Source organism: Pelecanus crispus, chromosome 8, assembly GCF_030463565.1.
Source record: "Pelecanus crispus isolate bPelCri1 chromosome 8, bPelCri1.pri, whole genome shotgun sequence".
Taxonomy (NCBI): domain Eukaryota; kingdom Metazoa; phylum Chordata; class Aves; order Pelecaniformes; family Pelecanidae; genus Pelecanus; species Pelecanus crispus.
In genome coordinates, this window is record NC_134650.1 from 41,486,688 (window position 1) to 41,499,209 (window position 12,522).

The 12,522-nt window shown below is 39.9% G+C and overlaps 1 non-coding gene across 1 annotated transcript; it reads left to right on the forward strand.

The window, feature by feature from the left end:
* Positions 1-183, forward strand: LOC142594234 (U2 spliceosomal RNA). The gene has a single exon (XR_012831273.1). It is a non-coding gene; the product is annotated as a U2 spliceosomal RNA (small nuclear RNA).
* Positions 184-12,522: the final 12,339 nt, after the last annotated feature.

Here is a 12,522-nt window from a genome sequence, read left to right on the forward strand (position 1 = left end):
ATTGCTTCTCGGCCTTTTGGCTAAGATCAAGTGTAGTGCAGTACATGATATTCTGATAAATGTCTAGTTTTTTCTTAAGCTTCCCTGGAAAATCCATTGTAGTCCTTTAGCCATCCTTTACAAAGTTTGTCTAACTTAACAGGTATTAGTTGTAGCAAGGAACACTTACTTCTTGTCCTGTACATAGCAGAATGAATAGCTCATTTCCTTAGTTACTTTCTGCAATCCTGAAAACTACATTGCTGTGTCTTCCTAAGGCATCTTTAGACTTAATGATCAGCTTCCTTCAGGTTTTTTCATCAGTCACATTTTCATCACATTTTGTACATCTCTTGTAATTTTATTGCTTTCCAGAATCTTCAGTGTACCTTCCTCTCCCATTTCCCCCCGCTATCAAATACGTGATAATCAAACCTGGTCACAGTATTCTAGTTAACCATTTTTTTGGGTTGGATAGGACAGGATTACTTCACAGCTCCTTTTTATATATCCCATTGTGATTGCTGTTTGTGAAGCAGCATGGTAATATTGACTCATATTCCACTTCTTCCATTGAAGTTGCCACATCGTTTTCTGAACAAGCTGCCAATTGTTCCTATATTTGTATTTATTGCATTCTGTATTTTAACAGTTGATTATTCCTAGCAAATGTAGCACTTTGCATTTGTCCTTATTGAATTACATCCTCATTTTTTCAAAACAAACTATAACGATCTACTAGTGTGTTTTTCAGATATTTCCATTTTGCTGTTATCCTCAAGTTTAATGAATATATTTTCTGTTTCATTTACAACTTAGAGTAAGCACACTCAGAACAGGCCTCTGCAGAATCCCAGTTGGTAATTGCCACTTTGACAATGAACTACTAACTACTGTGTGTGGTTTTCTAACTAGCTGTGTAACATACTACTATCAATTTTGTATAGACCAACCCTTCTTATGTTGCACACAGGAACATTAGGTAGGTCTATATCCAAAACTTGAGGATTTATAGTTCTCCCTATACACCTGCGCTGCAGAGGAAGTAATCACATTTGTCAAAAATGCTTCACAGGAAAAAGACAATGGTTGCTACATATGTCCTTGTTAATTAAAGTACTTACATAAAGGTTATTTGTTCTGATATCTTCCCAGGAATTGGAACAATTTGTATGAGTTGTCCAGTTCTTTCATAGGGCACCATTTGCCTTTTCCCAGCCTCTATTAGGGAAGAAGGTAAAGTTCCCTAAGTTTCAAAGATCATTGCGGATAATGTTGAGACTGCTTCTTAAGGGAATGGCTGTTGCATTGGGACGTTTCAAACAATTCAGCCAGCTTGAACATTTTAGCATTATATAAATACTCTCAAACTGTTCATATTCCTACATTAGCTCTTTTGGCGTCTGTGTTAATTAAATTTGGTATCAGTTGACTTTTTAAGTTAAAAGAAAAAAAGACTTTTTTTTTTGGCCAGGGTGAAATCCTTGGAGAAGTAGTAGCCACATTTATGAAGAACAGCTTTATTTTTCATTATTAAACACTAGTGAAATTGCTAAAACATTTTTAAAAGCTTAACTTGAAACGCTTCATCATATTATTCATATCCTCAGTGGTTTCTCTCAGTGCTAATGTATGCAGGAAAAGTAACTAATTAAAATAAGAACATTGTTAATTAAAATAGAGCAAAGCAATTAGACCTTTGATTACTAAACAAAACAGGTACCAAGAGACATAATAACTTACCATCCTCCTCTGTTCCCAGCAGACTTTTTTCTTCTTCATCTCTCAACGAGACCTGGCACAGAAATTGTACAAATTGTACAAATTCAAACCTTAGTTTGTTTTTATTTCTCTTTTTTTAAACATTATTGTGTGGAACTGTAAGGACAGCCACAACAATTAACAGCTGTTGCTCCTTTCAGCAAATGCAAATCTTGTTGATTTTTTAATCAAATCAACCATTTGAACTACTTGAAAAACAAGACACAGAGGTCCAACCAAAAATCCTTGAGTGATTTGCAGTAAAACCACTGGGGCTTCATGTTTCACATTATGCATCCTACATAATTTTACTGACACTAGTTTTGAAATTTGGGAAGTACTTTCTTAACTCAAAAGACTCATTCTTTATTTAGATATCCATCTGGGATCTGAGTGCCCAAAAAACTCCTTTGAGCACAAAAAGAATAGGAGGAAATTTAAGTGCTTGTTACGAAAACTGCAATTCTGCAAGTCCCACATTTACTAATGGGAAATTGTTTCCTTGGGTAATTGTCAGATAAAATTCTTCCACAGTTCTTGAGGCAGCAACTAGAATGTGACTCCCTCCAGCCCAGGCAGCCCTCCTAACCAATCCTTGTCATCTTCATAGTCTCTTTCCTACCTTCAAGAGGTAAGGAGTGGAGAGTGCCCCAAGGAGAGTATCATGAAAGGGTTCATGAAAGGCAGGTCCTGCTTGACCAGCCTGATCTCCTTCTATGACCTGGTGACCCGCCTGGTGGATGAAGGAAAGGCTGTGGACGTCATCTACCTGGAATTTGGCAAAGCCTTTGACACAGTCTCCCACAGCATTCTCCTTGGGAAGCTGCCAGCTCATGTCTTGGATGGGTGCACTCTTCGCTGGGTAAAAAACTGGTTGGGTAGCCGAGCCCAGAGAGTTGTGGTGAATGGAGTTAAATCCAGTTGGCAGCCGGTCACAAGCCGTGTTCCCCAGGACTCAGTTTTGGGGCCAGTCTTGTTTAATATCTTTACCAACGATCTGGATGAGGGGATTGAGTGTGCCCTCAGTAAGTTTGCAGATGACACCAAACTGGGTGGGGATGTCAATCTGCTCAAGGGTAGGATGGCCCTGCAGAGGGGCCTGGACAGGCTGGATCGATGGGCTGAGGCTAACTGTATGAGGTTCAACAAGGCCAAGTGCCAGGTCCTGCACTTGGGTCACAACAACCCCATGCAACACTACAGGCTTGGGGAAGAGTGGCTGGAAAGCTGCCTGGCCGAAAAGGACCTGGGGGCGCTGGTCGACAGCCGGCTGAACATGAGCCAGCAGTGTGCCCAGGTGGCCAGGAAGGCCAACAGCATCCTGGCTTGTATCAGGAATAGTGTGGCCAGCAGGAGCAGGGAAGTGATTGTCCCCTTGTACTTGGCATTGGTGAGGCCGCACCTGGAATACTGTGTCCAGTTTTGGGCCCCTCAATACAAAAATGACATTTTGGTGCTGGAGCGTGTCCAGAGAAAGGCAACGAAGCTGGTGAAGGGTCTGGAGCACAGGCCTTATGAGGAGCGGCTGAGGGAACTGGGGTTGTTTAGCCTGGAGAAGAGGAGGCTGAGGGGAGACCTTATCGCTCTCTACAACTACCTGACAGGAGGGTGTAGTGAGGTGGGTGTTGGTCTCTTCTCCCAAGTGGTTAGCGATAGGACGAGAGGAAATGGGCTCAAGCTGTGCCAGGGGAGGTTTAGATTGGATATTAGGAAAAATTTCTTCACGGAAAGAGTGGTCAAGCCTTGGAACAGGCTGCCCCGAGAGGTGGTGGAGTCACCAGCCCTGGACGTGTTCAAAAACCAGGTAGATGTGGCACTTTGGGACATGGTTCAGTAGGCATGGTGGTGTTGGGCTGATGGTTGGACTGATGGTCTTAGAGGTCCTTTCCAACCTTAATGATTCCTAGTTTTTACTTTCATTAAAAAATAATCCAGCCACCAAGCCAGGAAACATGAAATTATTACTCTACCCTTAATTAGTTTAGTGGTGGACTTGGTAGTGTTAGGTTAATGGTTGGACTGGATGATCTTAAAGGTCTTTTCCAAACTAAACGATTCTGTGATTCTATGATTCTATGAAGTCTGGTGATACAGGCATTTTTCAGCATGCTACCTCTGAAGTATGAGAACTGAAAGTGTGTAACCCTCACTTGTCCTGGCTAAGTGCCCTGTGTGGTTAAATAGTTTATTAAAGGGAAGTTGCAGCTGCTCTGTGCCTCAGGTTTTTAAAGGAGAGTGTGACTGTGCCTTGTTTGTGTGAGAACAAACTCATGAAAAGGTGGATCCTCTGGGGAGGTGAATCTGTCCCTGGGCTGCAGGGAAGCTGTGTAAACTTGAAACGGAAAAGATCTAGCAAATGTGCTGTTCTGAGAATTTCCTATTGGAAAATGCTATATTCTGCACTTAAACTGGTTCATGCCCTAGGACAATTAGCTCTCCCTTGTATTGTATACAAAAGTTTAAGCATCTAAAAAAGGCCCCAATTTTGTTCAATGGGCCAGGTGCTTTGCAGTGTGACACTGCAGTGTTACAGTGCCTCAGTTCCTTTTCACATCTGTCTTGAAAATCATGTAACAAAGCACTTCTCAAGACCTGGCTGTCCCAGTGCTCTCTCTTATTGGTCCTGTGTTATACCTGAATATTATTAAAATAGATTTGTATCTACTTTTATTTTGAATGTGGTGATTTTAAAGGACTTCTTTACTTTGAATTACTGATTGCAAAAGCATTTATGCCTTGTTTGTTTTAAGTATGATATGTTAATATAGCTTCCAGTCTGAAAAGGTGTTTTATACATATATATTTACTCTCTGCACTTTTTCTTACAAACAAATCACAAAGGCCATTGCTCAGTTGAAAAAAGGTATTAAAAATATATTCCTGTTTACATTCTCTAGCTATGGGATAAGTAATGCTAGCATGACAGTAAAATGAGTGCAAAGACTTGTATCAGAACAAGAAAATTACTGATATGATATAAAATTAACTAAAAATAAGTGGCATATTGTTTAATGTAAGTTGTTAGTCATTCTTTTAGTTAATGTGCAGTGATTCAGCATTTAACATTTCTATATTTTTGAGGGCTCGAATAATCAGGCTTTTGGTATTTAACATTTAGGTGAACATTTAACATTTATATATATTTGATATGTAAATTGGTATTTAACAACTATAACCATACAAAAAAAAAAAAAGAAAATTACTTTTAAAAGGATACAATATATATACTAGTTTACAGCACTTCTGTGTGGGGAAAAATGTTCATTTCATTTCAAGAAGTTCAGTGTATGCTGTCACTTGCATAGCTAGAGTTCATGCAGGGTTAAGGCAGTTACAGTTAGATGAGAATGTAAATATTCAAGAAAGGACATTATTTATATTCAGCCTATGCCTAAGTCATATATATAGAACAGAAAATCTGGAGGTGTTTTTGTCTTTCAAGAAAAACCTCATGTGAGTGCTTACATGTCAATATGTATGTGATATACCTACAGTGATTTTTTTTAGTAGGTTGCCATAGCAATGCAGTTTTCACAACAGTACGTGTTAAACCATCTTCAGTTAAAAAACAGAGTTATAGTAAAAAGGGTCATTAGGTAATCCCTCTGTCCCTCTAACCTTATCTCTTCCCAAAATGTGATCTAAGAAATAAGGAAGACAGAAAAAGGAATCACACTTGTTCCTGATTCCTTGCAGAAGCTGTAATTCCGTAGCCAGAGTGCTCACATAGTGTATGGGATTCAGAGTTTTAACATAAACTTCTTTATGCTTTATGATGTTAATTAATTTTACTATACTGTATGGTTGTTTGTTAGTTAGTACTTCAAATTTAGGTTAGGTTTTGTTTGTTTTTCAAAATGAAAAGTATGTGTGCTAGGAAGGAAAACATCCAAGTAATAATGAAACATTAATGAAGAATAATCATCCTGTTTGTCAGAATGTGCTGCAGGAGAAAGATTATTCACGGGCTAGCAACAGACTCCTTATTTGGGGCACATTTACCTCTTCTCATCCTGAATTCTGTAATCCTTTAGACTGTCCGGTCATGGCCATTTATTGACCTATGTCTGTCTTGATCTCCACTCTACTATAAACTACGTTTGGATATATATTGTGTTAAAGATATACCCCTACAATTCAACCTGCAGCTGCTGCAGTGCTTGACCGCTAGCACAGCTGCTTTAAAATATTTGCATAGCTGTTCTTAATGAAGTGTTGGCATCCCCTTTCATGCCTATAGTAAAATCCAGAAGTACTGGCAACAAACAGGAACTGTTCTTCAGAGGAAAGCTAAATTTGTCTTTGAGCCCTGTGGTAGATCACAATGCTCTTTCAGAGCCCTGGTAAGAGTCAGATATCCAGCTGTTGAAATGAGTACGAGTAATTCCAGGCAAAGAGCTCTATATATGTTTGCAGGATTGAGGACATAGTGATGTAAATCCGTATTCACATGGATTTGTATATAGAAACAAATACCTGTAGAAAAGGGGCTGACAAACAGGATGCTTAAATAGTGTTTATTTTATTCTCCATTTTAGAGAAAATTAATGAAACTATTTTATTTTTCTGATAGTTCAATTGCTGCAGATCTGTAGTTGGCATAAATTACAATAATTTCATTGACCTTAGCACAGTTGTGCCAAACTACATGCTCTGAGGCTTTACTGCATGCCTACTTTAACTGATAGTGCATATTATCTCAATTATATTTTATCTTGTATCTTTCAATTCATTATTTGATTTCTTAACATTTGCAGAACCGGTGCTATCAATGGTTCTACTTAATAAATCAGTACTTTTAAAGAAGCCTAAGTTTATTTAGAATATATTTTTAGTTGTTTTTAAAATATTAGGGCAATTCTAAATCTAAGAGCAACATCTTTTTAGATCATCTACAGTACTGATTCGCAGATATTTATAGGAAACAAACTGAATAAAATGGGAGTGCTATAGTTCATTGCCAGGTTTCATTGCTAAAAATGGAAGTCACACAGAATACATTATTTGTGGGTGTCAGCTATTAACTGTTAAATTAGAAATGCAGTAACCGATGAATTAATAACAGATGTAAATGAAGATCCACCAATGCTTGGAAAACTGGAAATACTGTTAAGAGAAAAGAAGTTGATGTTACACACCTGGCATCAAATTGTTTCTTAATTAAGGAAAAGAAAAAAAGTGTGTGCAGTGGATGGAACACATTCTCTACAATGCTCAGGCTGAAAAGGGCTAAAAGGCAGCTGATCTGATTGAGAGCTTTGTATCTGGGAGAGCCTGTTAATCTGGACAGAGCTCAAGAAGGCTGCAAAAAAAAAAAAAAAGATTGAGAAAAAATGAGATGGTTTGGATAAAAGAGCACAAGAGTTCTGTGATTGAGAAACAGAATCTGTGTGGTGAGGGGAAATAGCAAGGGGTTGCTCTAGCAGGGGCTATGGTTAGATCTCGCCTCCAAAAAGGGGACAAGACCAAAGAATTAGGAAGATGCCTAGTGTCAAGGAAGCGGTGTGTGTCTGGAGAAAAGGACGGGCAGCCAGCAGCTCAGCGTGCCGCCGGGAGAGGGTGCCACCGCCCGGGTGCTTCCCAGCCATCCTGGGGGAGCCCCCGGCCAGCACGGGCAGCCCCCCGGCAGCAGCTGGGTGGAGCTGCCTCAGGCTGGCAGCTGCCTTCTGGGCGCAGCTGGGCAGCTTATCCACACAACATGAGCTACAGCTGTCAGCACGGGGCTCTAGCTCCTCCGCCTCACGCGACTGACCACATAGAGCTTTCTGGTTTGCTGACGTGATGACATCTGGAGTGGTGGGTTTACTAAACAGTTCTCCTGGAATTTGTTCTAACATGTTAGAAATCATGATAGTCTGATTCATTCAGCCTGACTGTACATCGGTGGCTGAGCAACATGAAGATACGCTATAACCCTGGCTTCGTGCTTTTCTTCACGACTGAATGAGTAGCAGACCTCAAAATCCCTAGCCTGCCTTGTTCATGCCGTCTTACTAGTCCATTATATGGCTGTTTAGTGAAGCCATGCAAATTGATAATCGGTTTTCTTAAGCTCTAGAAATGAACAAGAAAGAGCGCTTTGCTAGGAAAAATATTTCCCTCGAGTAGAAGGAAAAAATCTATTTGGTCTGAGAACAGTCTTCCAAATATATTCCTGTTATTTGAAACCGTAACGCTGGTTTTAATTATTAGAATTTGCTGTGGTATTTACTCTAGCTTTGACTAAAGATAACTGATTGCCACACTAATTTATGTACTAGATAAAACATTGCTCTGAATTTAAGAGCATCAGTCAAAATAAATGCTCCAGTAAAACTTTATTGAATAGTGTTGTTAGATTCTTCCCAGACAGCCCAGATGGGGGCTGGTATCTAATATTGCTAATATGCCACATTCAGATACATCCTTGGGTCTTAACTGTCAGTAAGGAAGCTCTTTTGACATCCTCCAAGTTGTGTCTTTTATACCTGAACTGGTTATTCACAGATGTCCAAGCTGAAAAGTTCTAGGTGAGCATTTTTACCAGTTTACGTTGTGAGTGTAACATGAAGAATTGAATTTAGAATTCAAAGAGAGAAGCAGGGAAGGATGGGGGATGGTGAACGGGAACAAAAAGAGGCAAAAGAAGTTTCTTAGTTGCTTGAATTATTGATCCTATTTATTAATACCTGCATTTGTGTCCAGATGCCCTGCTTAAGGTATAAGCATCCTTCTACAAAAACATAGGAAAACTTTCCGCTCTTGAAGCTTGCTCATTAAGAAACGTTAATTTCAGAAAGTGTCTGGCATCAGAGGAGTTCCTCAGCTACATCCACAGAGGCAGAAATGCAGCTGTGTACGTTCTGTTGGCCATTTTGCACTTGGCAACTGCACAGCCTGCAGCCTGATTTCTGTAAATATTAAATATTTCATTTACTTATTAAACATTAAGGCTTATTAAGCAGGACAGACAGATGGTTCACAATTTTGTGTGGTGGGCAGTCATATGGTTCCTGGAGATGTATTGCAGAGCTCAGGATATAAAGACATTTCAGTCACATTTAAGCACTGTGAGTCAGATCTGCAGCTGGTGGAAATTAGTGCAGTTCCAGAGATACTGATGATTTGCCTACTGTGTGGAGCTGTCCATTAGAAAAGCAGGCACGGTAAATTCTAGCTTTACTCAGTAGAAAAAATGTGCTTTGTTCAAAAGCGTGAAGAAGTTTTCCTTGCTTTCAATGAGACGGATCAGATAAATACGACCAGAGCTCTTACTGAATTGGTAGTCCAAATTTTCTCCCAGGTGCCTGTCAGCATGGGTCCTTTTACTCTTGCACAGAAGTCAGCACCTTCCAGCCATCAGGGACTCGGAGTCCTGGGCTACCTTGCAAAGGCAGACAAAGCAGAGCAACGCCCAATTCCCTCACAGCAGCCTGAGCAGCAAAACTAATCCTTTTTACAAGTTCTCATAACATTTCTGAATTTTTTCAGAATAATCATCGGTCTTTTATTTCCACTCCATATAATTAAACCTTCTCCGGACTGAATTCCTTCAGTTTGGCGCTTTCTGTTGACTTTCAGGTCTATGTGCCTGAGAACAACAGACTCTGAATCCTCAGGCTTCAAGCTTTCACAGTAGTACGGTGGGATGATGCACCTCAAAACCAGTCATAACGTATGTCTGTTCTCCTAAAGTGAGGGTTGTATCTTAAGTAAATGCTGACTCAGTTCATCCATCATTCTCTGCTTGAATCTGACAGCCCAGAAATGTGATACTGAAATGTTATCTTTTGAGAATACACTACTTAAGCTTTATGTGGCATTATGGAGATGATTGTTGCTGGGGTTTTGAGGAAGAAGTTGGTACTTATTCTCTAATTTGTGTGTGTTTAAAGCAGAAAAAATATTTAAAAGTAGAATTATTTCCTTTTTCTAATTTTTTAAAAATGACAATTAAAGCGATGCCAGGTAAGCTCACAGACCCAGCCAGTTTAAAACTTTACTAGTTGAGTCACTAGGGACTTGAGTCAGAAAAAAAATCTCTATTAAAAAAAATAAGTGTTTCATTTTAGGCATGAACTTATACAGCATTAGAAAAACACCAAAGACAAGGAGGACAAAAGTAAGTGAGTTAAATGCTTTCCTGAATGAGATCCTATATTATATTCTTTAAAATTTCCACTATCCTATCAGACTCAATATTGGATAAAATTCACCTCAGTGTAAACTGTTCTGCACAGAATAATGTGAACCAGACAAAGGCCACTTAAATCTCTTCTTAAAATTCAAATGTGGTTTCACTGAACACTTCCATGGGCTAAACAGGACTTTGTCATAGATCGGATGCTTCTTTTAGGATCAAAAGTGTGGGCACTACCAGGATGTGACAGGGATGAAAATAATGATGATGGTGCTAACAGTTAAGTCCATCAGGTGCTCTGATAAGACTATGGCATGTACGTTTGTACTTTGTTATTTCTCATCCATCTTCCTTCTGGTTTATGCCTTACTTAACTGTGCTCCATTTATTGCTATTGTTAAGTCCCTCACAATAATATTTTCTGACAGATAAATATACAGTAGGTAAAAGATGGAACAGGAAAATAGATGCGCTCAAACATAAAAAAAGGCATCGGTGCTAATGATTGCAGGTGGATGTTATGTGTTCTCTATATTGCATTTAAGACCTCAACCTGCAGTAACCTCAACAACTTTCAAATAAGGAACCTTTCTTTTTTATCTATTCATTTCCTTGGTGCTTTGTGTTTTGAGGGAGATACTGGAACAGTTATTCCTTTATGAAGCAACATTACATTCCTTTTGTAGTGAAGGCAATTAAAACCTACTTGTGACCTGAGCATTCACTTAGATATGTCAATTATTCCAGAGCCCATAGATCTTTGGTGAGTGGAGCTATCTGAGTAATTTAAGTTGCTATGCTAAATATTTCTAAAAGGGCATGCATTACAAGAACCTGCTGATTTAAAGACAACCTCAGGCTGGCAGTCAAATTTGATTGTGCTACTTCTTTACGTAAGAACAGATTTTATTGGTAAGCAGGTAGTTTACTGTGCATTTATCCACAAACTGTCCTTTTTTCCTTTAATTATAGTAGAACTAGAAGCCAATTCTGGAAAGGTAAGCTAATCAGCCAGCCTCAAGGGGAGAATGGGGAGGAGTGGGAGGAAGAGGAAGATGACAATGGCTTGACCTGGGTTTCTGCACTGTCAGAACTAAACTCCTGTAGCGATCCCAGCTGAGGTGCCCGGGAGAAGTGCGCAGTACTGCGCGGTACCTCCTTTTCATCGTTGCCTGGGTGGGAGGGGAGGAGGAGAGGCAAAGGGGTGGGGGATAGATTCATTTGCACGTATACTCAAAATGCTTTGTGCTGAGGTAAAGATGAGGCAAAGGACATGAGCTGCTCCTGCATACAGGTACGTTTATTTAGTTAATTGAGTTGTCATGACAACTACTTCATCTACACTGCTACAGTGTATAGGTTGTCATTGGCACCTGATGACTCTATGCAAACCATTATACTTTCCAACAAAATTGGCAAACTCTGTTCGGTCTACTTAGAACTAGTGTTAAAGAATGTAGTTTTAACGGAAAAAAAAATCCAAAACCCAACTTACTTGTTAATAGTAGGACACTATTAGTGAGTTCAGCTTCAGGCTGGAAGCACTCTTCTGGCTCATCCAGAAGAGCTGGCATTTCATCTTGTAACCCACAAAATAGGAACAATGGAGAGTTGTTCAGAACCTACAAAATAAGCCAATAAAGAATCGTATGATGATGCTCAGAAGAGCCTCTGAGTATATAACGTAGATGACTGACTGCTCAACGTTAAATACACTGTAACCTGAAGAAAAGATAGAGCAGTTTAAATTTGAGTCAAGAAATAAAATGCTATCATTTTTCACATGAAGTGAATATTGTTTCATTTACAGGGAGCTAGGACTCGTCGTAATAATGCTTACCACTGAACAAAGTGCAACTGGAATATCCCTGCCCTAGCACAATCTGGCAAGTGTTCACAGCTACAAATTCACATTCCTTGGCACAACTGGCATGTCTGCAGTTAGAGTCAGGAGCTAGAGAGCATGCAAAAATGGGTGCTCGTGGGGATATTTCTCTTGTTAAGCTCAGAAGCAAAGCTGCACAAGTTATGGCAGTGATTTTCACTTTAGAGTATCCTTGCCTTTGGGAGTGCACCTTACTGAGGTTTCTCCTCTTGAGTTTGAAATCTCAGTATTGATTGATGGGAAAGTTCTGGAAGGTAGAGGAAGAGCTGCAGCATCAGGCCCAGTCCTGGCTGAAGGGTACCTTTGTAACTGCAGAGAGGAGGAAAATATTTAACAGCAGGAATGCCATACCTTTGCTTGTCCTCAGCTTGGCACATAAGATGACGTATTTTATGGAAGAGGGTCTGTGGTACCGCATCGGAAGTGAAAAGGTCTGAGAAAGAGATCATTGAGTGAAAAAGTATGGAAACTGTTCTAAGTTCTTGTTGCATGGACATTTATTTTCCCATAGTTGCCACTCTGGGGCGTTTTAAGCCCCAGCGATTCCCTGGTGTGCCTCGCAGGGTGGCCACACAAGCAGCTGGGCCAGCCCGGCTGAGGAGGCAAAACCTTGTGGCAGGTTGTGAGAACGAGCAGCGAGCAGCTCAACAAGGGGCAAGTGAGAATACCCTGAACTGCTGGAAATTCTGTCTTCACGAGTTGCACCTTGATTTGTAGTTAGTTAGTTAGTTAGTTAGTTCCTGACAGCTAATATTCCATAACTCTTTGTGGACTAATA